At 47.2% G+C, this 26,219-nt stretch overlaps 1 protein-coding gene across 2 annotated transcripts in view; it reads left to right on the top strand.

The window, feature by feature from the left end:
- The first annotated feature begins 257 nt into the window (after window positions 1–257).
- Window positions 258–26,219, top strand: part of IFT140 (intraflagellar transport 140) — a 138,457-nt gene continuing 112,495 nt past the window's right edge. Inside the window, exon 1 of one of the 2 annotated variants that reach the window (XM_083153001.1) lies at window positions 258–359. The gene's annotated coding sequence lies outside the window, so the exon portion shown is untranslated. Of the gene's footprint in view, window positions 360–25,310; window positions 25,331–26,219 lie in introns of those variants that run through there. The other variant, XM_083153002.1, reaches the window with a different exon arrangement.

Raw genomic sequence — 26,219 nt, 5'->3', positions numbered from 1 at the left:
ACATTGCCTACCTGCCTGTAAGTCCCCTGAAATAGTGACACCTAGATCCCTCTCATCCTCAGTAGTTGCCATTATACAGTAGTGCCATCTATACTATATAGTGCCCGTACTTTGGCTATGAGATGCGGTGGTCACCATTCATTGCTTTTTCTCTTGTACATGCTCAGGTCTGTCTTGTCTACCCAGACTTGTCGTGGTATTATCATTTACTTGTTTTTAGATTGGGTGTTGTGCAACGGTTGTCATGGCAACCTGACTACGGGGCGCACCTAGTGACCCAAGTCTCCTTCTGATGACGTCACCAGGCCGCCGCCGGGATGCAGACACAGGTGCCACTCTGGTGTATGTTTCCTTTATAGGTAAGTCACTTTTCACTATTTCTTTGGTCTTGAAAAAGGTATAAAATTACCGAAACATCGGTCTGTGCACTTGCTGTTTGCCTGCTTCATTTTATATACAAGCCCTCTGAGTGCCACCTGTGTATATTGATACACCAACTCCCGCCTGTCTAAACTCCCTCTGGAAGGCACCGAGGCACCTACCTTACCCTGCTCACGAGTGCCGAACTTTCACATAAATCTTATCTAATTTAAATGATAGGCTCAGATCTGTGATGTCACACAGCGCAGGGAATGCTCAGAATTGTGCATGGCCATAAAGTATTCAGTATAAAGTCACAACAACCCCTGGGCCTATCTGAGCCAGATCAATGTTTCCCTGTGCTAATCCAACCAGGCTGTCATTTACTGAGCTGTCAGTGCACCGTGCAATGATTCTGTATCAGCCATGACCATGTCAGCTTCAAGTAGCTATCTTTAGAGAGGTAATGATTATCCTGAGAGCCTCATTCGGGGAGGTAGGGAATGGCAGAAAGCTGCATTCTGAGCTGGACTAGATTGTCTCTCGGCCCTCCAAATATCTGACGATTGGGGAGCAGAAATCTATTCACAATGTTACCAAGGGGACAGAGAGAAAGGACGCTGTGTTCCTGTCCTGGCTGTTGAGGGGCACATGGAGGAAAGGCAGCCTTTGTGCGAGAATAAAAGACCTGTGATGCCCGGCCAAGCACACAAAAATAACAAGTGTAGAGCGAGGAGTCTGAGGGGGCTCAATGCACTGCGAAAGTGTGCGCTTGGAGGATGAATAACAAGGTCTGCCCACACCTTGTCTTCCCACGGCCAAGGAATGGGTTAAATCCGCCTCCGCACCCTAGCGAGACAGGGGGTAGGCAGATTCTGCTCCAGCAGAGTCACTGGGTATGGGACCTGCTGCCAAAAAAACAATAAATATGTTTATATAGGCCATTTTCTATCAATTCAACACATCTTACAAACATATGTACATTTGTACAGGGTTCCTGACTACATCCCTTCGGGACTATGTAAAAACAAGATACGGACAAGACCCCGGACCACCAGACCGGACACCAAAATCTGCATTCCGGAGCTTGTAGTGTTCGGTCCGGGAGGTGTCCCGTCCTGGGGGTGTCTTGTTCGGGGGGATGCCTGTGATAGCTTTCACCAGGGACATGGGGAAGGGGATATTACAGTCTCCCCGTGTGGTCCGGACCGTTACGGTTTTTGCTACATGCCCGGACTATACAGGGAGGCTTTATTCTCCCCCTCCTCCTTCACGTGACAGCTGTCAGATGAAGCCCCCCCAGACCGGACAGATTTTGATGTCCAGCAGTCTGGGGTCTTGTCTGGGTCCAGTTTTTACCCATACCCCATCCCTTCTCTGTATAGAGTCTTTACCTAGTTAGATTGTCAACTCTATACAATCTTTTAAGTTATTTATTTCCTTTAATTTGTCACTCTTTTTGTGTATGTGTGTCTTATTTTTATGTTTTACTCTACATTATACCCTTTTCTCTTATACTTCATTTTGACCAAAATCCCTTGTCAGGAGTTTGGTGGGTCATACCTGGCTTAGACCCAGGGGAGGCTACAGAGGAGTGACTGCAGCACAGTTCAACATTCATATAGGGAGCCACCAACTGCCACCAACTGCCATTCCAAACTTTTTTTTGTCCCCCCAAAAAATCCCTTCTCGTTACCCAGGAAAAATCCCAGGTCACTTTTCCTTGTAGCCATTTCCACTAAGCTAGTCCCCAGTATACCTTGCAGTGGAAAAGGGGTATAAGATGTAACGAGGGCTGCATAGGCTCGAGTGTAATTAAGAGCCTGTGAATTTGCAGTAGTTAAATAAAGTTGTGAATGTCAAGATAAGGCCTGAGGCAAATAATGAGTGGCAGGTAGATCTGCCCTATGGGGTAGCTGGGGGGCGTCAGCTTAGAGAGGGGTACTTATAGGCAAGCAGGCAGGAAGGACTTCCTCTTTGAGTCTGGATTCCCACCCTCCCTCCCCTTTTAAAGTGCTACATGAGCTTTTTGAGCCTTCACCAAATTTGAATTTAGTTTGATTTACAATCGGCGGTTGAGCGCTCTCGACCAGCACTCAAGTGTGGTGTCAGGTGGTCTCCGTAGGGTATGGCCCGCCCCTCTGCCAAGAAGGTAGGCGAGTCCCGACTCAACGCGGTGGGGCGCTGGACACTTCCTGGAAGTGCCCGCGTCTGGCCCTAGGAGGGGCGTGGCATGCCGCTGCGGAGCGGGCTGTACGCACAAGTTATTTGAGTGATACCAGCGAGTGGGGCGACCTGGTCGCCGCCATGAGGGGCATCCGCGTTTTGAGGGTGCTGGTCTCAAGTGCTTCTTCTTGCCATCCCTAAACAATTAGGGTCATACCATCTTTAAATAAATATCCTAGATGACCTTTAAACTTACGCAGTTGGTGTCCGTGTCTTATTTATTAGTTAAGGTGTCAGTGTGAGTTATTTCTAGGCTTAAGTGTTAAGTAATAGATATAAGATAAAGCAGCATAATTCTCTAGGCGCCTTAGGGGTTTATTTGTTAAGCAGTGATCTCTGCTTCTACCACTTGCTGATTTGTCCTGCTGAACCTCTTTGTGCCGCTCTTCTGCCGTCCCCATAGACATATCGAGGCTAATATCAGTGTAACAAAATGGCAACTGCTATATTTTTTGGTGTTAGATAATGTACCATCATGTGATATCATATTGAAACATTTGCATGATGAATGCATTCTGTATTGTGAATTGTCCCACTGACCCACCAATGATAACCAGTTAGAACTTATAGAGACACTTCAGGACATGCGTTGGCATTGCCATGTCCTTTTGCAAGACACAAGGGGCCTTATTCAGGTCCGTTCGCTGTGGCCATTCGTTCGCACGGGGATCGATGTTATGTCACTGCACATGCGCATTTTTGCGCATGTGCAAACGCAGTGTGTGTGCACCCACTGTGAATAGTTGGATCGCTGGGTGCACGCACCCAGGACCGCTGGCGGGGGGGGGGCAGAGAGTGGCGTGGAGTGGCAGGTGGCCATTAGCATATGTGAACGTCCAGCATTTGGATGTTCTCATGCTAATGAGGCCTTGTCGTGGGCTCCAGGGGCGAGCAGCTGACATCACTGGATCAGTGCCTCCGAGCACCCTTACATATGCGTGCACGTTCCACATCATTCGATGGTCGCCAACCATCGAATGAGGTGGGTGTTCCCCAGAATGCTGCGAAGGGATGTTTATGTAAACCATCCATTTGCAGCCAATGCAAAGGAATGCGCTTTGCGAATGGTGGGCCGGCGTACCACCATTCGCAAGACGGGATTAGGTTGACTCGCAAGGATGCAAATTCGCATCCGAGTGAATGAACCAGAATAACCCCCAAGGAGTAACTTGCAACTGAATGATGTTCCCGCAAGTGTGCTGTATGAAGCAAACAAAGGGGGTTATTCAGGTTGATTCGCAAGGCTGCGAATTCGCAGCCTTGCGAGTCCACCAAACCCCGCCCGGCGAACGCACGCCCCCCCCCCCCCGCCCCAGCAAAGTGCGGCTTCGCCCGCACAGCAGAGAATGGATGTTTTGCATAAACATCCATTCGCTTTGCTGGGGTGTCCGCCCACATCATTCGATGGTCGGTGACCATTGAATGATGTTTAGCGTGCACGCATATATAAGTGATTTTTCAGTTGCGTATATATGCGTGCACGCTGGCGTGATATGGGCGGGCAGCTGACATCCGGTGATGTCAGCTACCCGGCCCACACACCCGCATCACTGCCTCATTACCATGAGAAGGCCCAGCGTTCTCATGGAAACGCCCATGGAACGCTGGGCGTTCCCATATGGTAATGGGGCAGCCCGGCGCTCCCCGCCCATCTCCGCCCCCCCCTCGCTGCCATGGGTGCGTGCACCCGGCGACCCGAAAGGTCGCCGTGGGTGCACGCACCATGCGCCTGCACATGCGCAGAAACACACCTGCGCAGACGCACAACATCGGTACTGTGTGCGAATGCGCGCAGTACCGATGCAATCTGAATAAGGCCCAAAATGACAGTTGCCACTGGTACAAAAAGTTCTGTAACATTTTCTTTTTGGACAGCTGTAGTACAGTCAGCTTCTTTGATCAGCCTTCTATTGCCTTACTGCTGACATTGCATAATACCTGTATCTGTAGCTTCTGTATGTATTGTATATCGCTGCTGACTAACAGGTCACACCAGTGACACACATACATACACACAAACGGCTCATTTTATAAAATGAATGCACAGGACAATAGAGCCAGCAATTAGTAAGAAGTAATTCCAGTTGTCATTTGAATGACTAACGTCCTGTGTGCTGATGCTGCATTACTCTCTAGATAGACGCATTATAGGTTGCCATGGTAACTGGGAGCTTTTTGAGGAAAACTTGTCTTGCTATAGCGAACATATAAAATTGGACACATTATAAACATTGGCTAAATGATGTGTTTAAGCCCTTGCCAGCACACGGTAAGTATACTCAGGCCAGGGAGTGCGTGCAGGGCCCCCCTGTACCAGGGGCCCGTGTGCCACGCACATTCTACACCTATTATAATTACGCATACATATTTTCATAGTTGTTCAAAAATGTTTATGTTATGCAAAACTAATTGGCGTGCATTCAATTTTAAATGAGCCCCATTAAATCCCGACGACATGCATAAAATAAGAGTCCATTAAATGTGCATAGAAGGGGTATGGGTCATAGGGTCGACTATAAAAACTTTGACAGTCATTACATCGAGCACTATTGGTTGAAAGGACATAGGTCGACCCATTAAAAACTGTTGACAGCTTACAGTATGTCGACAGGATAGAAAGATTGAAAAGGTCAATTTTGTAAAGGTCAACACGAGAAAGGCAGAGGGGAGTTTTTCACGTTTTTTTGGTGTCTACTGTATGTCGAGCATACAGACTGTCTACTTTATGTCGAGCATACACAGTTAGGGCTACGGTGGGAATCGAACCGTTGACCTGCCGACCGCATCCCCATAGAAGATACGAACCAGAGAGTGTGTCCGCAGTTCCAGGAGCACATTGTATAGAGAAGCTATTCCATATGACCCAAGACATTCCCAGGGGGAGAGTCTAGTTCCCAGCCTGACTCACATTCTCACTCTCTGCTATGTATTCCAATCTACAGATCAGGAATCATATTCAGTGGTGAGTACAAAACATGTGAGGACTGCAGTCTATGGCCCTTATTCTGGTTCACTCGCAAAGGCAAATTTCTTCTCAAATGGACAAAACCATGTGCACTGCAGGGAAGGGGGGAGGTGTAACTTGTGCAGAGAGAATTAGATTTGGGTGTTTTATTGTTTCTGTGCAGGGTAAATACTGGCTGCTTTATTTTTACACTGCAATATAGATCTCACTTTGAAGTAAAACGCCACCCAAATCTAACTCTCTCTGCACAAGTAACATCTGCCCACCTGCAGTGCACATGTTACATCTGCCCCCCCTCCCCTGCAGTGCACGTGGATTTGTCCAATTGATAAAGAATTTGCCTTTGCGAGTGAACCAGAATAAGGGCCTATATCATGTGTCCTGCACACGTTACACGCGGGCGCGGAAGCGGTACATCTGTCAGAACAGACATAGGTCTACAGTCATTAGGTCGACACCGGAAGGTCGACTGTCCCCAAGGTCGACAGGGTTAAAGGTTGACAGTCATTAGGTCGACATGAGTTTTTCACTGTTTTTTTTACACGAATGTCGACACGGTCGACATGGACACAGTTGGAGTCGAACCGCAGCCCCTCGCATCGCTCGAATGCTTCGGGCACGGTGCCTCGCTGCGCTCGGCACACTATTTTATTCTCCCACCACGCCCTAGTGGATGGTAGGGCATGAAATACCGCCTGTCGGCACATGTCGGCTCAAAAAACAGTGAAAAACTCATGTCGACCTAATGACTGTCGACCTAAAACCATGTCGACCTTGGCCCATGTCGACCTTAAGTCATGTCGACCTTGAGCCATGTCGACCTTTAACCCAGTCGACCTTGTGGACAGTCGACCTTCTGGGGTCGACCTAATGATTGTCGACCTAAGTCTGGTCTGACAGATGACCGTTTCCCGCGGGTGCATCCTCCATGACTCTCCTTCCACTTTCTTATTACGTTCATGAAGGAGCAGTATATGAGCATACTGCAGGAGGTTAGATAATATGTTTCAGGGCATGCAAGGACTTGTAGTTCCACACTGTCTGGAAAGCTGCAAGTGGTATAAGACTGCTGTGGAGCCTGTCACATGATGTTTCCTCACTACAGTCAGTAATGTGTAGGATATCAGTTTCAGGCATCCTATAGTATATCTGTGTCACGGCCGGACCCCTGCAGCTGTATAACATGGCAGGAGTACATGCCCTTATTTGCTCCTTCCCTTTGTCCTATCATTTACCTCTAACATTACATGGTAAAGATAGTAAGCCCTGAGCTGTGCTGTATTTGGAAACTGGAAACACCAACTGATATATGTAGGAATACATGACAGGAATGAATAGGATTTGCATGTGTGGCTGTTTCTGCTAGTACTAATGCTAGGATGCCGGCACTACCAATGGTACTTATGTAATATCTGGACTCCCGGTTTTCTTATGAGACTGTGTTCGCTCGCCACACTATATAAAATAAACTCCATGCGTTGTTGGATAGTAGGGGTATAAAAAAATGGGGTGCATTTAACATGGGAGTCCAGATAATACATAAGTACCCTACCAATAGGCAGTATTAGTCTTCTGCCTAGGGTGCTGGGATCTGTGGGGGTGCCACTGCAGCATGCATTGGTCATCATTGATAGTTTCATGCCATCAATGGATTGAAACTATCAATACTTTGCTTCCATCATGAGTCGACCCCTAGAACTGGATTAAGGGGGTCCCTGCAGTGATGCGCGCTATCCGGCAGCCAGGCGGCGGCGCGGGAAGCGCTGATGGGTTTGAAAACTCGCCGCGCGCTGATTGGCTGAATCACAGCCAATCAGCATGCGGAATGTTTTCAAACCCAGCAGCGCTTCCCGCGCCGCCGCCTGGCTGCCGGATAGCGCGCATCACTGCAGGGACCCCGCCGCCAGATCACACAGTGCCGCAGGTACCCGGCACGGACACCCCTGCAGCCTCCATGCGAGAGGCGAGGGGCGAAGTGCCGCCCTCCAGTGGCTGGCGCCCTAGGCAAATGCCTAGATTTGCCTAGTGGTGGCGCCGGCCCTGATCCTCTCCCATACACAGCAGGCTAGATTGATGTGTCTGATTTCTGTGTAACGGTAACCTGTTATATGATAGAAGCGTTCTGGACAGGAAAGAGAGACACACATGGGTTTATTTACTAAGATGAGAGTACTATTGATGATGGGAATTCCCAACCGTGCCAATTATCAAATGACCACGCATGCTTCGGGTGAGATGTGCACGCGATGTTCATGCAAAGGGAGCCTGCGATGGCTAGCCGTCACAGGCTGCCCGCAACATGATTGACACCCTGCGGGCATTTGTTTTCTGGGAGTATCCAAGAAAACGCAGGCGTTCTCCGGCCATTAGGAGAGAGGGCCGCTGATCTCATCAGCGGCCTCCTTCTCCCTACGGCCATCGCAGCGCCAAGTAAGTCTAGAATTATGATGAGAGGGGGGAAAACCATTAGATGGTGACTTATTTTGAATGGTTCTCCCCTCATGTGCACGGCTGCCATCACTTTTGCATTTGTGAACATGGGCGGGGGGGGGGAGTGCCGTTGTTGCGGTTGGGCGGCGTTTACCTGATTGCTGGGCTCCGAAATCTTGCAGCCCAGTGATCAGGTCTGAATTACCCTCTTAATACAGAGTCTGCTGCTATTCTTGCATGTGAAAAGGTCGGTGATAGATTTTATTTTGCTATATGTACTCAGGCATTGCTAAACCATTAGTTTACATGTAATATTCACCATTGTTTTACATTTGATGGGTGCCGGAAGGGGTCCCGACAGTCGAGATCCCGACAGTCATTTACCCAACGTCGGGATCCCGACAGTCATTTACCCAATGTCGGGATCCCGACAGTCAAAACCGACACACGGGGGCCCGATGGCCACCGGCTATTCTCCCTCATGGGGGTCTACGACCCCCATAGAGGGAGAATAGAATAGGTGGCGAGCGTATCGAGCCACTGTGCCCGCAAGGGGCTTTGTTGTGCTCACCATGCTGTCTGGGTCCGGCCAGTCCGGATCCCGACGTCGGGATAATGACTGTTGGGATCCCGACTGGATGACAAGTGTGATCTAGCTGATAAGATAATATAAGGACAGAAGCGTATATGATAGTAGCAAAACTAGAGTTACCCTCCACATCGCAGCCCCGCTATCCAAGGCTTAGTACATATGGGAAAATTGGCTTGTGGCCTTATTTTATCTTTAGTACATCATACCCTATGTGTAAGTGGCTGGAAACAGTGCCAGATTAAGCCTTCGGGGGGCCCGGGGCACTTTAGACAGGGGGGCCCCCTTGCACTTGTCATTACTGGCCGCAAACTGCATGGGGGAATATTACACTGTCAAAACACAGAGTAAAGGCAGTATAAACTTGGTCAATGGGTAACTTCAGGGGATATATATATATATATATATATATATATATACATACACACATACATACATACATACATACATACATAAAAACCCTCCCATGACTAGGCTGCTGCTGCTGTATTCCATGGGCCTGAGAAGCATGTAATGAGCTCCACCAATCAGAGCTCAGCACAAACGTCTCAGCCTCTGCCCTCTGGTGCAAAGTGTCATGGGACTTAGTCAACTCCCAATAATGCACTGCACACTTGGCTCCCAATGCTCAGCACCATTAATCATTGTCACATTGGCAGATAGGTGAAGCTGCAGCACTACCCCACTCCCATGCACAAAACCTTTAGCTAAAAAAAAAAAAAAATACATGCCAACCACAGGGGGCCCCTAGCTAGAGGGGGTCCCAGAGGCACTGACCCCTTGTGCCTCCATTATAATCCGGCCCTGGCTGGAAAGAGGGTATTGGGTAAGAGGGTACTGGGAATACCAGCCTTGGTGCACACCACACTTCATGCTTCATGCACAGTCATGCTTAATTACTTTCCTCTCCGGAGTCCTGGATCAGCTGGCTCTGCAGACAGATATCCTGGAAAATAGAAGGTGCTTTTTATTATATATAATGTGTGTAAAGTAAATAAACATCCCTTAAGGTGCGTAACATTTACAATAATATCCTTAACTATTCCTTGAAAGGAGTAATGAGGCATTTACTGATATACAGCGCAGTACTATACCAAGTCGCTTCGCTGCCCACTCACACAATTAGGTGGCTCCTGTCCTCGGCAGTTGCCAGTTTTTGTGTCTTTTTGGAATGAGCTAAAAAGCAATTCATACAGAGACCTCCATTTATCAGCCTTATGCGGAGCGTGACTCATTCTTAATCTTTCAACATTTTTGTTCCAAAAAGGATCATTCGTGTTTGAAAAATGAAATATCACATTTGAGACACTGCAGATTTCAAAGCGTTGCTTAAGTTACTGTGGGAGTTTTGTGACATGCGAAGAGGGGATTTTACAAGGTTTGACACAAACCAGGACAGAAATGCTCCATGTGGCAATAACATATCCAGCCAGAGCTTCCTGGGTATTGTCTGAAGTATGTCGGACAGTTTTATGAGAATACGATCACAGCGGCGATTTAATGGCCTCCTTTACAGAGTTGCTGCAAAGAGCTTCACTATTGCAACCGCTGCCAGCTAGGACACTAGTCTGCACCTACAGTATCCAAAGTAAAAGTAGTGGAGTGAACTGTTGCGCTATACCTTCGCTGAGGGATATACGGGAAAGTACGGGACACCTACCCACACCAAATAGTGGACAATATATAAAGAAGTTACCAATAGAGATATTGGTAACTTCTTTATATATTGCACCTACAGTATGGCTGCCTCTAGTGATTTGGCTCCACCCACAAAGCATTTTGCAATACCTCCCAACTGTCCCGCTTACCGCTGGAACGTCCCGATATTCGGGGACGTTCCCGCGTCCCACCCGGGGCCGCCATTGTCCCACGGTGGGGGGGGGGGGGGGGACAGTTGTGCGTCCCTCCAGCCTGCCAAGAATAGCGTCTATTCAGCGCTGATGAGTGGCGGAATAGCATACCTCCCAACTGCAGAGTTGGGAGGTATGCTATTGCCTTGATTCATAGGTCAATGAAAAGGGGCAGAACCTAAATTAAAAATGGCAGCATTATGTTCCTTGTCCCGCCCACTTCACTAGGAAGTGGGTGTTACATGGGAGAGGAAGGATATAAAGAATATATCACTGGGCGCTTGGATGTGAGTGTGCTTAGCCTAGCGGCAGTCAAATAAAAGGGATAGTCAGTCCCAATACAATAGAAACAAAAGTAGGAAGAGGTGTGACTGCGCTGCACTGAGAAAAACAATATTACATATAAAATGGATCAGGTATGTGAAAAATAGGAAATTTTAATGACACAATTTTACGTATAATACACAGTAAAAAATATATATATAAAAGATACAGAGTAACCAGACAATTAAAAATAAATAATAGTCACCCACAAATTGTCCAAAGGTAAATCCACAGGGGGTACGGTCTCGTGTTTATTTTGTCCGAAATGTTTTTTGTTTTTTTCATTTATTCCATCATTGGTAGGGCACCCTGAAAAATTTCGGACAAAATAAACAGGAGACCGTACCCCCTGTGGATTTACCTCTGGACAATTTGTGGGTGACTATTATTTATTTTTAATTGTCTGGTTACGCTGTATCTTTTATATATATATTTTTTACTGTGTATTATCCGTAAAATTGTGTCATTAAATTTTCCTATTTTTCACATACCTGATCCATTTTATATGTAATATTGTTTTTCTCAGTGCAGCGCAGTCACACCTCTTCCTACTTTTGTTACATGGGAGAGACCTCACACTCATCTTCTGGGTGCCATACCTTCCAACTTTTCTATGTTGAGAAGAGGGACACTCCCGAAAAGGGTGTGTGGCTTATGTAAATTAGGGTGCTGGACCATCCCCCCCAAAAAACGGGACGGTCCCATGAAAAATGAGACAGTTTGGTGGTATGGGGTGCATTTGTGAGTCTCTGAAATATTCCAGGAGAGTAGGTAAGTGTGGCATTTCTGTACACTATAAAATACATATGTTTATCTAATTAAATAGATATCCCTCCAATACGGCATCATGGCCTTTAACTCCTATTAGGGATAGAAAACCAATGGCTGAATAAGCACAGAGGTTACATAAACCACTGAAGGGTTCTGTGATGCTGTCACTTTAAGTAGCATGTTGTTTAGTTGCTAGGAGATCTGGGGGAGATTCTCTAAACTAAAAATGCGGTAAAAACCCTGTTATCGGGTTTTCACCGCATTTTGGGATGCTCTAAGCATCTCCTGCCAGGTTACCACGACGGGTGCATCGCCAGAAAAATCTGGTGATGCCCCATTGAAACCTATGGGCTTCTACCGCAACCCACCACCGACCCGCACCGACCGCCCCCCCCTCACCTGCGTTCGGGACCTGTGACCTCCTCCTCCCTGCACTATGATACTCTTCCGGGTGCAGGGAGGAGGAGAGCCCTACGCAGCAGCAGCAGCAGTAAGGGAGGGAGGGGAGAGCCGGCGGGACCCAATGGGACCCGCTGACTCATCGCAAAGGACAGCTCTTAACGTAAGAGCTGTCCTTTGCCGTAATTATTGCATATGTTAGAGCATATGTGATAATTATGTAGGCGATGGGTGGCAAAGGGGGGCGGAGCTGGGCTGTGGATGTTAGAACATCCCGCCCCTGATGAGGTAAGTATTAACCAATGAGGTAAAAGGGGAGAAGTTGGCAGGCTAGGAGAGGACAGGATGTGATCAGCCTCTTTGTGAAGTTTCCCTTCACTCCCATCCCTATTTTCTATTCTCAGCGGCGGTAAAGAACGTTCACTTGTTTATATGTAGTAGTAGTATGTAGATAGTGGATGCGCTCTCCCGGCATCGATATGTCACTAGCCCATGCTCCTGGACTGGAGATGGCTTACACCACCTGCACAGGTGGGTTGTGAAGGGAGAGTTGATCACCAGCGGTGTGTGAAGTGCACCACCACCATCTATAGTCAGATCATAGTCGAGTTGTCAATCAATTAATTTGACATTCATTTTAAAACGCCAGCACTTGTGTCCGTGTCTTATTTTTGTGTTAATAATGATAAGGTTTAAGTTTGTTAAAGTGTATGCATAAAGATACCCGATGGTGAGTTTAAGATAAAACAAGGAAAATGTATATACAAAGCAGAAGAGAGAGAAAAGGGGATTTTTGTAAGAACTTACCGTTCGAACCCCTTTCTCTGAGTCCAGTCCGGTGACACAGCTCCACAATGGGATGTAGTAGGGTCCGCCAGGAGCCAGGCACCTATGCTTCAATTCTTTGGGAGCAGGCTCCTCCCTCTGCATCCCATCATGCTTCAGTTCAACTTCAAGAGCACACTAGGATACATAACTCAGAACAATGCCTGAACACTTTATATGTAACATAACAGAACCATAACATGACAACACATGAATGGCACACTTAACTGAGCGTTAGGGAGGGATCGCTGTGTCACCGGACTGGACTCAGAGAAAGGGGTTCGAACGGTAAGTTCTTAAAAAAATCCCCTTTTCTCTTTCGTCCAGTCCGGTGACACAGCTTCACAATGGGACGTTCGCGAGCCGGTCCTTTGGGAGGGTACGCTCAGACCAACAGTTCTCATCACTGCCCGTCCAAATGAAGCATCCTCCGACGCAAACTCATGAAATCTGTAAAATTTGGTAAAGGTATGAACAGAGGACCAGGTGGCTGCCTTACACAACTGCTCCGCCGTAGCCCCATGGCGCACCGCCCAGGAGGAAGCAACCGACCTAGTGGTATATGCATTTATCCGAGACGGAACTGGTCGACCTGCTTTACAGTAGGCAAAGGCAATGGTAGATCTCAACCAGCGAGCGATGGTCTGCTTAGAAGCAGGCCACCCAACCTTATGCACATCATATAGCACCAAGAGTAAATCCAATTTGCGAATATCCTTTACCCTCTCAATGTATATTCGCAAGGCGCGAACTACATCCAATCTCTTCAGTTTGTCCCTATTTTTAACCCCGTCTGGGGAAGAAAACACTGGAAGTACAATGTCTTGGTTTAAATGAAAAGATGACACTACCTTAGGTAGGAATTTTGGCACTGTCATCATGAAAAATCAAAAACGGTGACTTGCAAGACAAGGCACCCAACTCAGACACTCGTCTGGCTGATGCAATTGCCAACAAAAAAGTGAGCTTCCAGGTCACATACTTTAAATCCGCAGATCTTATCAGTTCAAAAGGAGGATTCTGTAACATAGATAAGACCAAAGATAAGTCCCAAGGCGCCACCGGCTGCCTATAAGGTGGTTTAAGTCTAGCAACCCCTTGTAAAAAAGTTTGAATCTCAGGTAGCAAAGCTACTCTCTTTTGAAAGAATATGGATAAGGCCGAAAGCTGCACCTTTAAGGATTGCAGACTAAGGCCTGATGAAAAACCATCCTGTAAAAAATTTAAAAGTCTTGACAATTTGAATCTGGAAGTGTGAAGTTTCTGTCTCTTACACCATCTAATGTATATCTTCCAGACCCGATGGTAATTTGCCACAGACACCGGCTTACGGGCCCTCAGCATGGTCTGGATGACCTCATCAGAAACCCCCTTTTTCTTTAATAAGGAGGTTTCATAAACCACGCCGTCAAATTGAGACGACCTGGGTCCTCGTGAAAAAACGGTCCCTGGCCTAACAGGTCCTGACCATGAGGAAGCCTCCAGGAATCCTTCGACAACCTCAGTACATCGGAGTACCATGACCTCCTGGGCCAGTCCGGTGCAATTAGAATTGCCCGCACTCCCTGATTCTTTATTTTCTTCAACACCCTCGGTAACATGGGAAATGGAGGGAAAATGTACACCGTCTGGAAGTCCCACTGAACTGTCATGGCGTCCACTGTCCAAGCAGCGGGATCCCTCACCCGCGAGCAGAATCTCTGAGCCTGACGGTTAATTCTTGTCGCCATCAGGTCTATGTCTGGCAGACCCCATCGATTCACAATCTCCTGAAAAACCTCTTGATGGAGAGACCATTCTCCTTCCCGAAGGGACTCCCTGCTGAGAAAGTCTGCTTCCACATTCCTGACACCTGGAATAAATATTGCCGACAATGTCGGAACGTTGGTCTCTACCCAACTGAAGATTTTGGAAACTTCCGCCATCGCCATTTTGCTGCGTGTCCCGCCTTGATGGTTCAAATAAGCCACTGTTGTTGCATTGTCCGATTGTATTCTTAGCAGGGAGCTTCTCAGAAAAACCTCCGCCTGGATCAATGCGTTCAAGACTGCCCTCAGCTCCACAATGTTTATAGGTAGTTTGGACTCTTCCTTCGACCAAAGGCCCTGAAGTCTCAGGTGAAGAACTACTGCCCCCCAACCCCTCAGACTGGCGTCGGTCGTTATGACCAGCCAATCCCAGAGCCTGAGAGATCTCCCCAGCTGCAAATTTTCCACATCCGTCCACCATAGGAGGGACTCCCTGGACTCCGGTGACAGGGATAAAACTTCCTGCTTCATCCTCTTGGCATCTCCGGACCAACAGGATAGGATGTTCCATTGGAAAATCCTGGAACGGAATCTGGCGAACTGCAGAGTTTCGAAAGCTGCCACCATCTTTCCTAGCAAGCTTACCCCCTGCCACACCGATGGTGCGGTGCTTGCAGGATCTCCAACACCATCAGCCGAATCTCCACCGCTTTGGATTGTGGGAGAAAAACCCTGTGAAGGTGCGTGTCTATGATCACCCCCAAAAATTTCAGGGTCTGCGTTGGTGTCAAATGGGACTTGGGCAGATTTAAAATCCAGCCCTGAATTTTCAAAAACTGTGTTGCCACCTCCAGGTGAACCTGTAACGTCTCTGCCGACTCTGCTTTGAAGAGCAGATTGTCCAGGTAAGGGATAACAATTATTCCCTGCAGTCTGAGAGCTACAGCATGGTGGACATCACTTTGGTGAACACTCTCGGGGCCGTGGCAAGCCCAAACGGGAGTGCTTGGAACTGCCAATGTCTTCCCCCGATTGCAAACCGGAGTAAAGACTGGAAATCTTTGTGGATCGGCACATGGAGATACGCATCCTGAATGTCCACTGATGCTAAGAACTCCCCTGGCTCTATGCTCAACAGCACCGACCTCAGGGATTCCATGCGAAAGTGATCCACCCAAAGATGAACATTCAAAGATTTTAAATTTAGAATGGGTCTGAATGACCCGTCTGGTTTGGGGACTAAGAAAAGGATCGAATAAAAACCTTTTCTTCTCTCCTCTCGAGGGACTGGTATAACTACCCCCTTCTTCTCGAGAGATAAGGCAGCTCCCAGAAGTGAAGATCTGAGAGACGCGGCCCTTGGTAAAGGAGTGGGGAGAAATCTGCGAGGGGGTGGACCCCTGAGATTTATTTGATATCCCTCTGAAACAATGGAAAGTACCTACGGATCTTCCGTGGCCACCCTCCAACTGTCCTGAAATTGCAGGAGGCGACCCCCTACTCTGTATCCAGAACAGGGAGTCTCCGCCCCGTCTTCCCCCTTGGCGGCATGTTTCTTAGTAAAGGCGCCAAACTTAGACTTGGTCGGTCTACCTCTGCCGGCTTGGAATCTTCCACGCCCTGACTGACCTCTGCCAGCTGCTCCCCCTCGAAAGGAAGGACGAAAGGATGGTGCAAAGACTCCGAATTTAGAGCCAGAGGATTTAGAGGTGGTGGGAAGAAAAGTACTCTTACCCCCTGTAGCCTGCTTGATGATCTCATCCAATTCTGACCCAAATAAAATCTCACCCTTAAAAGGGATAGTTTCCAGTGACTTTTTAGACTCACTGTCTGCCTCCCAGGCCTTTAACCAGAGAGCTCTCCTGGCAGTAACAGAAGTGATGGACACTTTGGACGCCATCTTGGCACCCTCCTCGCTAGCTTCACATATATATTCTGCAGCACACCTCAACTTTTCTGCCACAGAAAAAGCCTCCGCATCATGCTGGAGATGACTCCCCAAGGTCTCCGCCCACTTGATCATGGCTTTTGCCACCCAGGCCGAAGCAATAATGGGGCGCATAGTGAAACCAACACCTTCAAAAACGGCCTTCAGACAGCCTTCAACCTTCTTATTAACTTGATCTTTAAAGGCCGCGCCACCCTGCACTGGCAGCGCTGTGGCCTTGGATAATCTGGCCACAGAGGAATCCACCAAAGGAACTTTCTCCCATACCTTAACCTGATCCTCAGGCATGGGGTACATGTTTGCATATTTTTTTGACATTAATAGTCTCTTCTCTGGAGACTTGCCAGCCTTCCCTAATAAAGCAACCATGCCTTTATCCGAAGGAAAGGACACAGGATCCTTACGGCTCCTTTTAAACACACACTGTGCAGCAGCCTTTTCCTCAGCCTGTTTTACAGCCAAAATCAAATCTTCAATACCAGAGGCTGAAGAATCTGTTTCCTCTCCCTGTGACCAACACAAATCATCCTCATCATCTGTGTCAGTAGCTAATGGAGGTACCATAGAAGACCCCTGTCTAAACATCACCTCATCAGAAACTTTTGTAAATTGCTCCAAAAGAGAAGACATCTTATGCACCCCCTGTGCAGTGTCCTGCATAGCCTGCAGCAAGATAGGGTCTCCCTGTGCAGGGGTAAGAGATCCCTAAGATGAGGGAATAGGTCCCGGAGATCCCACCAAAGATCCCTTTTGCCTATTCAAAGCCTCTGTTAAAGCTTTAACAGACCGTCCCAAAGCCACAGCCCACGCTGGCTCAGCTCCTTCAGGACTCTGAGTCCGTGACCCACAGGGCACAGCTTCGCAGGAAGGGCACAATCCCCCCTGGTCCAACTGTTCACATGATAAATTTACATTACATCTCTTGCAATGGTAAAACATCTCATTTGCTCCCTCCCCAGCAACAGAACTGCACTCGTCCGCCATGTTAATATCAGAATAAATCAACACAGCTAAGCGTTCAGGCAAGGTCACAGAGTAATGCACCAGTGTACTTATCTGTGTGTTCTGTTGCCAGCGATCAGCGGGGGAAGCGTTTGTCAGGAGAGACTTCTGAGCAGGATCTCTGTCTTTCAGCTCCGCAGCAAGCACAAAAATGGCGCCAGTAAACCGTGGAAGAGACCAAGTCTGACCTCTAGTGCGGTTAGCTGACGTCTTTTGGCGCCAAACCGCACACACACAGGCGCTCCCACTATGCTCTCCCCTCCAGTAACTCCCCCTCTAGGGACCACTTGGAGTTGCCCAGAAACGCTGGGCGTCCTGTAAGAAACCTCAACTCCCCTGGGGGATTTCGGTTTCCAAACTCTTAAAGATGGCGGCCCCAAGATCCCCTTCTAGGCAAGGCGCTGGATGGGGTCCCCCGGAGCCCAGGACAAGCCTCCGTCTGAGCGGAGTTAAGCGCTGTGCAGAGTGTGCATTCCTCCGATGAATGCCCTCCTCTGCACACAGAACACTGACAGGACGCGCTTCTGTCAGTGTTCTGCTGCGCTCTCAGCATGTACTGACTTCAGACAGAAGTCACACGTTGGCAAAACCTGCTACTAAGTCTAATGTTAAGAAAACAATAAAAACCTAGTCTAACTTCTAAAAACCAAAGAAAAAAGTGTGGCTGCAACGCAGCCACTCAGCATTGCACTCCTGTGGGCACCTAAACGAAACTGAAGCATGATGGGATGCAGAGGGAGGAGCCTGCTCCCAAAGAATTGAAGCATAGGTGCCTGGCTCCTGGCGGACCCTACTACATCCCATTGTGAAGCTGTGTCACCGGACTGGACGAAAGAGAAAGGTGATTTGGTGACAGAAGAAAACAAACAGTGGGAAGGGAAGGTACGAGGGTGGATCCAAGAGCTTATGACCTAACCATGAATATCAGATAAATTTAAGTTTAACTAGCATTCCCTTTTGAACATAGTCTCAATCCCCGTCCACCCTAAAGGATAAAATAAAAAATCTCGCCCAGAAAGGACTTTGTGAGCGATATGTGTTACATTCAATATCATTAAAGATACGCGCTCCCGCACATGTTAACACCATTCTCCCTCGTCCTACATATCCCAGAAATGGCAGCTCCCCCCACCATTCCCCCTATCACCCCCTTCCCCATCGGCATCGGCAAGTGTGTGTGCTCTTGCTGATGCCGGCACCCCTCCGTCACCAATATCGGTGTCACCAGGGATCAGCTAATGTGCATGGTGCTTTACTTCAATACACGTCTCCCATCAATGCTCCAACCAATTCATTCTGGCGCGGGTGCAGGATACTTGTCCGCGTTTCTGTTGGGCCAGGAGTGAATATATGGCCCCACAGAAAAAAATAGTGCATAAGCACCAATCATCAGCTACCAGACCTATAGGAAAACTTCACTGAAAACCAATCCGACATCCAAGGAAAAGAAACCTACATTACTTACAAGACCAACTCAACAAGGCCAGGAGGACAGAGACCAACAACATGCTGTATTCCACTGGTTTGGACTAAATGGGACCAGAAAAGTGGAAAGACATAAGACTTATACAATGGCACCAAGAGGGGGGACAGGTTCTATTTACCCGGGCTGGATGGAAGGGCCTGCTCTATAATCGCCCATGCCCCACTGCTCTGCCCACTAACGCTGGCAGAGCCTTTATAGGAGCAGCATAGTGCTGGTACTACTACACAGAGATGTTCGGCTGTCACCTTATATATAAATAAAATAGTGTTTTTGCTTCTAATCGCACTGATAGCGGCACCTGTGTTGGAATTTTACCAGGATACTGTGTTGGCCTTCTGTTTGGTGGGATTGGTCACGGGAGGTGATCCTGCTATTTGTATTATGTGATCATTAAATTCTGCTCCCTGTGATGTACATTGCAAGGCTCAAAGAGATGGGGGGGACTAGTTGCCATGGTGAAGCAAAGTTAACCATTACATTCCCTGTGTATGTATAAGAATACCCTTTAGATCCTTCGTTCCCTTGCATGCATTCAGTCCATTTCCCAGAATGAGCTCATAGCTGGTTTGTTCAGTCAACATAGATGAAAAGAAAGTTGGCTGAATAAGAGATCATTACCCGCAGAGGATGGAGATAAAGGGGGTTATTCTGATTCACTCAGAAAGGCACAATAACTCTCTAATGGACAAAACTATGTGCACTGTAGGGGGGCAGATGCACCTTGTGCAGAGAGTTAGATTTGGGTGGGGGGTGTACTTCAAACTGAGATCTCTATTGCAGTGTAAAAAATAAAGCAGCCAGCACAGAAACAATAAAACACCCTCTCTGCCCATGTTACATCAGCCCCACCTGCAGTGCACATGGTTCTGTCCATTAGAGAGTGATTGTGCCTTTCCGAGTGAATCAGAATAACCCCCATAATGAGACAGTATATGGGGAGGTGGCATGCTAGCTACTGTATGTTTCTCTGTGTTCATGATCTGCAAGGTTTTCACAAAGCTCTGTGCAGATGATGAAAGATCATCAGGGCGAGTAGGAATGGGAAGGGGAAGGAGTTACAGTGGCAGCCCATGGCTGTGTGCAAACACAGCATATCACAGTACAGATGGTCCCTGCTATTTGTCTCAGATGTTAAACTAGTGAGTGGGTGGCAGTCTTCCCCAAACTTAAGTACAGGGGTCGTGTTGCGTGGGAGAGATGCACAACTCACCGAAAAATTAAGGGTATTTTTAACCTCATTGTTTGGTTTTCTAGACAGCGTATTGTTCTTACTAGAAAACCAATCACGCTACATACACAAAGGAAATGATGTCTTAGGACTGCGTTTCATTGAATAGATTTTTATCTGCCAAATAACAAGGCGTATTACTTCTACATGCACAGGTATAAAGTAATCTGTTGTCAGGCAACTTTTAACAACTTGAAACAAGAAGAATGGAGAGCAATTTTAATGGCACAGTACTATAATAAAAGCACTAAAAACATATTCAATAACAATGATAAATAGAAGGGGGATTAGACCTCATATTATGGTACGACCTGCACTGGACCGGGCATAAGTCCCTTGTTGGAAATCCTTAGGAGGACCAATTGTTTGGAAGCCGCTGGAGGTGTTTTATCCTGAAGAAATTAGGGCAAATAGTACCCAAGTCCGGAAACCTCGACGATTTTTGCGGTGTTGATCCAATATAGATGGTAAAAGTCCTCCAAGGTGGTGGGGTTCAAGTCCAGATCAATAAGCAGGTGGGTCCAATCCTCAAAGTAAAAGAGGGGCAGTCCAACGCGTTTCGCTTTTGATAAGGCTGACAGACGTTCAGCAAAACGCGTTGGAATTTTACCATCTATATTGGATAAACATCGCACAAATCATCGAGGTTTCCGGATTTGGGTACTATTTGCCCTAATTTCTTCAGGATAAAACACCTCCAGCGGCTTCCAAACAATTGGTCCTCCTAAGGATTTCCAACAATTAACTTATGCCCGGTCCAGTGCAGGTCGTACCATAATATGAGGTCTAATCCCCCTTCTATTTATCATTGTTATTGTATATGTTTTTAATGCTGTTATTATAGTAATGTGCCATTAAATTGCCATACATTTTTGAGTTATTTGCTAGACTAATTTTTTAGCGCTGCTCTCCATTCTTCTTGTTTCTTGTTTTTTCCCAATAGGGAGCTGACTACTCCCTTTTGCAGCAGCTGCTTTGTTCATTGAGGATACAGCACAGGACAAGCGCTCCAATTAACCTTAGGTTAATTTTTTTCTTCCAAGTTTTAACAACTTTACTGGTCTGTTAACCACTTGATTGTTTTCAAAAACATCACAAGAAATGGATATTATTTAAGTCAAGGAAATCCTCCCTTTACTCAGGTTAGTGAAAACAAATATGCCCAGGGGTTTCTAATACCACCCGCGTGTCCATATGTTCCTAAAAGTGAAAGCTTCCCCTCTACAAAACTTTATCAGCGCTGGTTCTGCAGCGATGCTGTCAGTCAGAGACCGCTACATCACAGCTGGGGGGCGGACAAGCAGTAGGGAACATGTCATGTGTGCAACGGATGGAGAAGGCAAGATCGCATGGGATGTCACCGTGTTAGAGAAAACCCATCTGGCTGCCATTACCATCTATAGACTGTACATATAGTGAATATCATTTTTTTTTAAAGATCTGTTTTGCAGCGCTCATCTAGATGAACAAAAAGTGTAGTTCCTGCAATCCCTTAGCTGAGTAGAACTGGAATAAGGATGAGTTTGTAAAAGTCTTTATTTTTTTATAGTTGGGTTTTTCCACACCTTATGGAATTATTCCCCTTTTCGTCTTTAATGTACTCCATCTCTCTGCTCTCTCTCTAGTTTGGTTGGTGATTTTCTCCTAGTTGCGAAGCTTATGAAGGCTTCATTTTTTTTGGTTCTCTGTGACCTTGGTTACAGTTACTGACCACCTTATCATGATCTAGAAAGGCAATCACATTTCTGGCCAGTTCCTGATGTTCATTCTCCTACACCTTTTCGACCTTATCCAAGTTTTCCCTAACCATGGCTGGATTAAGAACTTAATGGGCCTAGAGCTGACAATGTTCAATGGTCTGTTATGAAAAATGAAGGAAGTTAGGCCAATGTCATGTAGCCATGTAGAACCCATAGAGGGCATACACACGGGGACAGTTTTGCTCATTTCTAAGCAATCTGTCTAGATCGCTTAGAAATTAAGCACCGGGTGTACACCCCATTGTAGTCCTGCGCTTTGCTATTGTCAGCTCAGATATTTAGTGCACACATTAAATACCTAGGGCCATATGCACTAAGCTTCAAAAGTGATAAAATGGAGAGTGAAAAACAACCAACCAATCAGCTCCTGCCTGACATTTTTTAAACACAGTCTGTGATATGGCAGGTAGGAGCTGATTGGCTGGCTGTTTATCACTCTCCATTTTATCACTTTTGAAGCTGAGTGCATCTGGCCTATGGTCAGATCACCTAGCAAGTAGAAAACACAGTGGTTAGCATAGATTGCTCAGCACACATCGCTATGTGTGTATAGGTGATCTAGCTAACTGGGCGATCTAGATAACTAGATTGCTTAGCACACATGCTAAGCAGAAATCACCCCGTGTGAATGGGGCTAGATGCCATGGGGGAATTTTACTAAGATGGGAGTTCTATTTCAGACGGGATGTTGCTATGGGCAACAATCCGGTACAATCTATTATCTTCTAGAATGTGCTAAAGAAGTAAATTCTGATTGGTTGCCCATAGGAACATCCCATGTGAAATAGAAATCCCATATTAGTAAGTTTCCCCCTATAAGCGCTAAATATATGAAAGTACTAACGGCGAGATTCTATATAGCAGAGATGCGGTAAAAACCCCATTTTCGGGGTTTCTACCGCATCTCTATATGCTATATTGTGCCTCCGCAGTGTCAGCGCTGCGGAGGGAATCGCCAGCAAAAGCTGGCGAATCCCTGCAGAAGCCTATGGGCTTCTTACCGCAGCGCTGTTTGAGGGATCCGTCACGGATCCCTCCCAGCGTGCCCTGCGGCCGGCGCCGGGGTCTGCGCATGCGCAGATGGACTCCCGGGTCACAGACCCGGAAGTCCAGCACCGGCACCGCATCGCAAGGGACAGCTCTTACCGCAAGAGCTGTCCCTTGCGTTAATAACGGCATATGTTACAGCATATGCCGTTATTAAAAATGCGATGTCCGGCGAAGGGGGGCCGCGGATGTTATAACATCCCGCCCTAAGACTGCATTTATGTGTAAATTAGGAATGTCATTATAATACTTAGGTTTTATGGCAAAACTTGTGTTCAGCTGGGGTCTGTCTGGAGATCATCACGCTGTCATGATGAAGGGCCTATTTTTAGGAGGCCTGGAGCTGCAGCTGCATCTAACCAATTGTTAATATGGTCCTGTCCCTTTTAGGGCCGCTTTTATCAAACAATATTTGCGGCTAAATCCCTGAAAACACCCGTTTTCGGGGGATAGCCGCAAATATTATCACCGTAATGTACCAAAGGGGGACTGCGGCAGAAATCTCCGATCCCTGCTGCGATCCCCCCTGTATCACCGCTGGCCGCATCCCCATAGGTTTCTATGGGTGATACGAAGCTGCCCGATGTAGCAACATCAGGCAGCCTGGTTTTGCATCCCTGGGCTGCCGCCATTCTGAGATGGCCGTAGCCCATTGTAGCCAATGAGCTCCTGATCGTATTGCCGCCGGGGCAGTGAGGTCAGCGGGGTCGGCAAAGGGGTCAGTGCTAACCGCTCATGCGCAGACCCCCCCCGCTTCTGGCTGAGCGCATCGCAGGAACGGGCTCCTTTCAGAGCCCTGTCCCTGCGAGTGGGGGATGATACATCCAGATCGCATTGTAAATGTGATCATTGATAAATGGGCCCCTTAGACTTCTGTACTGGATCAGAGTCTTTGCATGTTTCCACATGAGCTGCTGGATCCGGGCTTCCTCTATTTGCTATTCCACATCCTGAGAGCTCACCAGGGTTTCCATCTGATCGTACTGTTGCTCATTCAGTTTTATATTCAGACTTAAGCTGAAGCTACACAACCAGGGAGCAGACTGTGGTCCTGATTCTGATTTGCGCGCAAACCCGATCTTTTACATACAAATCTGATAGTATGTGATCTGTGCATGGTGTTGCCCCCTTAGATGCAGCATGATTGACAGAGTGGCAACAGCAACCAGCACCAGTCATTCTGCCACATCAGATCCTGGGCCCAGGCGCCCGGATCCTACAGCCGGTCTGTGATATATTTGGCTTAAACAGAATGACCAAAGTCTTCTACCATCACGACCGATGGTGCTTCTATTGCTGCATCCCCAAACACAACATTCGGATCTCACAGATGCCTGCAGCCGGGATCCATCTCCTACAGACTCCTCATGCTGCAATTGCACAGATGCTTTTCCCCCAGCTCTGCAATTGTCCTTACAAATCAGAATCAGGCGCTAAGGCCAGAGTTCTGCATCTTTACCAGGAGACCCTGCTTCAGCTAAGCAACGCTCTTCTTTCCATCACGATCAACTGTACAACCTTCTACGTAAGGAAATCAATGGAGACTTCTTCTTTCCCTTTTACAACCACTAAGAGAGAGTCTTGAGCATTGTTATCCGACTATTTCTCTTTTTACTGAATCTGTGCGAGTCTGTAGTAAATAAAAGGATTTCCTTTCAGCGACATGTATTTTTCATTCGTTTCAGTTTATGGTTCAGTATTCCGTCTCTCTCTAAGTTTTACCGTCAGATCATCTTTCTCTAACTCTCCACAAATCCCACTTGTAAGGGTTCAGTTGAATAATGTCTTCAAATAAAACAAGCAAAACAAATCAAAGTTTGATGGGCTACTTTCCCCAGTACGCTCTCATGTTCCTTTATCTGTTCTCCTACAGCCTGTGTTTCTGGCAGAACTACTGTAAGTTATTGACAGGTCTTTCTCTGCTATAGACTTCCTTTATAGTGTAATATATTTCCATGCTTCATATTCTTCAAGACGTCTACGAACGACTGTGTTTTGTGCTATGCTGACCATTGGTGGTACTTGTGGGTGGTGGGCCTAGGTTCAGAAATATAATGTGGGCCCCCCTCCTCCACCCCAACCCAAGTTCACAATATGCAACACAGCAGTGGGTGGCAGCAGTGAGCCCCTTAGTCTTCAGGGGCCCCGGTGCATTGCACCTGTGATACCCTGCACTTGGGGTATCCCCTTTAAAGTGCTCGAGGATTATAATGACATCCTGTGCTGCTTATGGGCCCAGTTGCATGTGTTAACTACTCAGATGGGTTGCTAGGCAACCAACACATAGTAGGCTGCGCAACTGAGGGGGCATTAGGACCCAGCACTAACCTTGGGTCCCTGGAAAGCGGGAACACCAAAATCCGCCAAGAAAGGTAAAGACTTCACACACACACACCAGGCAATCTCAGCAAAGTTACATGTATCTGTTGAACTTGTTAAATGCAAACAAATTGTAACAATCTTCCTCAGTATTGTAACATAAGCCTCATACACACTACACACAGTATATTACTTTTTAAAAGATTTTGCTAATTTTAGCCCTTCTAAAGCTGGCCATACACTACTGTGATATCTCAAAGCAGTGTATGGCCAACCGATCACCCGCGAACCGCCCAGGATTGGGTGAAATTGGCCCAATCGCAGTGTATGGGGGACTTAAGCTATATATTTTTTTGAGTGTATATTCTCAATATCGTTAACAATATTGTTAATATCCTGTGCATCATTAACAACCCCCCTGCCGGTTGAACATGCAGGTAAATTTTGGATTTGTTTTGCCAGTGACCTGCATTTGGAGCAGTGGGGGAGACATTACTGAATGATACTGTTAACACTATCGTTCATTGTGTACGCACAATATCGCTCACCCGCGATGGTATATATATATATATATATATATACTGTGTATATATATATATATATATATATATATATAGTAAGTGAAAAAAAACAGCCAAAACATACATATATTATATATATATACATATGGGTGGGGGGCGACAACTGGGGATGATGCTGGGCAAACTCCGCCTCCTAGGGCAGCATGCAACATAGGTGTGGGGGCTGCAGACTGGGGTGCAAGGCTGATGGCGGGGCCAGCGCTGGGAGAAGGGGGGTGATTGCGGGTCTCAGGGTGGCTGGGTACCTGTGGCAGCAAGATGGATACCATCTGGGGATGCTGCTGGGGGGGAGTCCTCTTCCTATGCAGCATGGCACATGATGCTGCCGGGGGGGGGGGGGGGTCCTCTTCCTATGCAGCAT

Source organism: Crinia signifera, chromosome 7 (assembly GCF_055691185.1).
Source record: "Crinia signifera chromosome 7, ASM5569118v1, whole genome shotgun sequence".
Taxonomy (NCBI): domain Eukaryota; kingdom Metazoa; phylum Chordata; class Amphibia; order Anura; family Myobatrachidae; genus Crinia; species Crinia signifera.
This window is presented reverse-complemented; position numbering and strand designations above follow the sequence as displayed.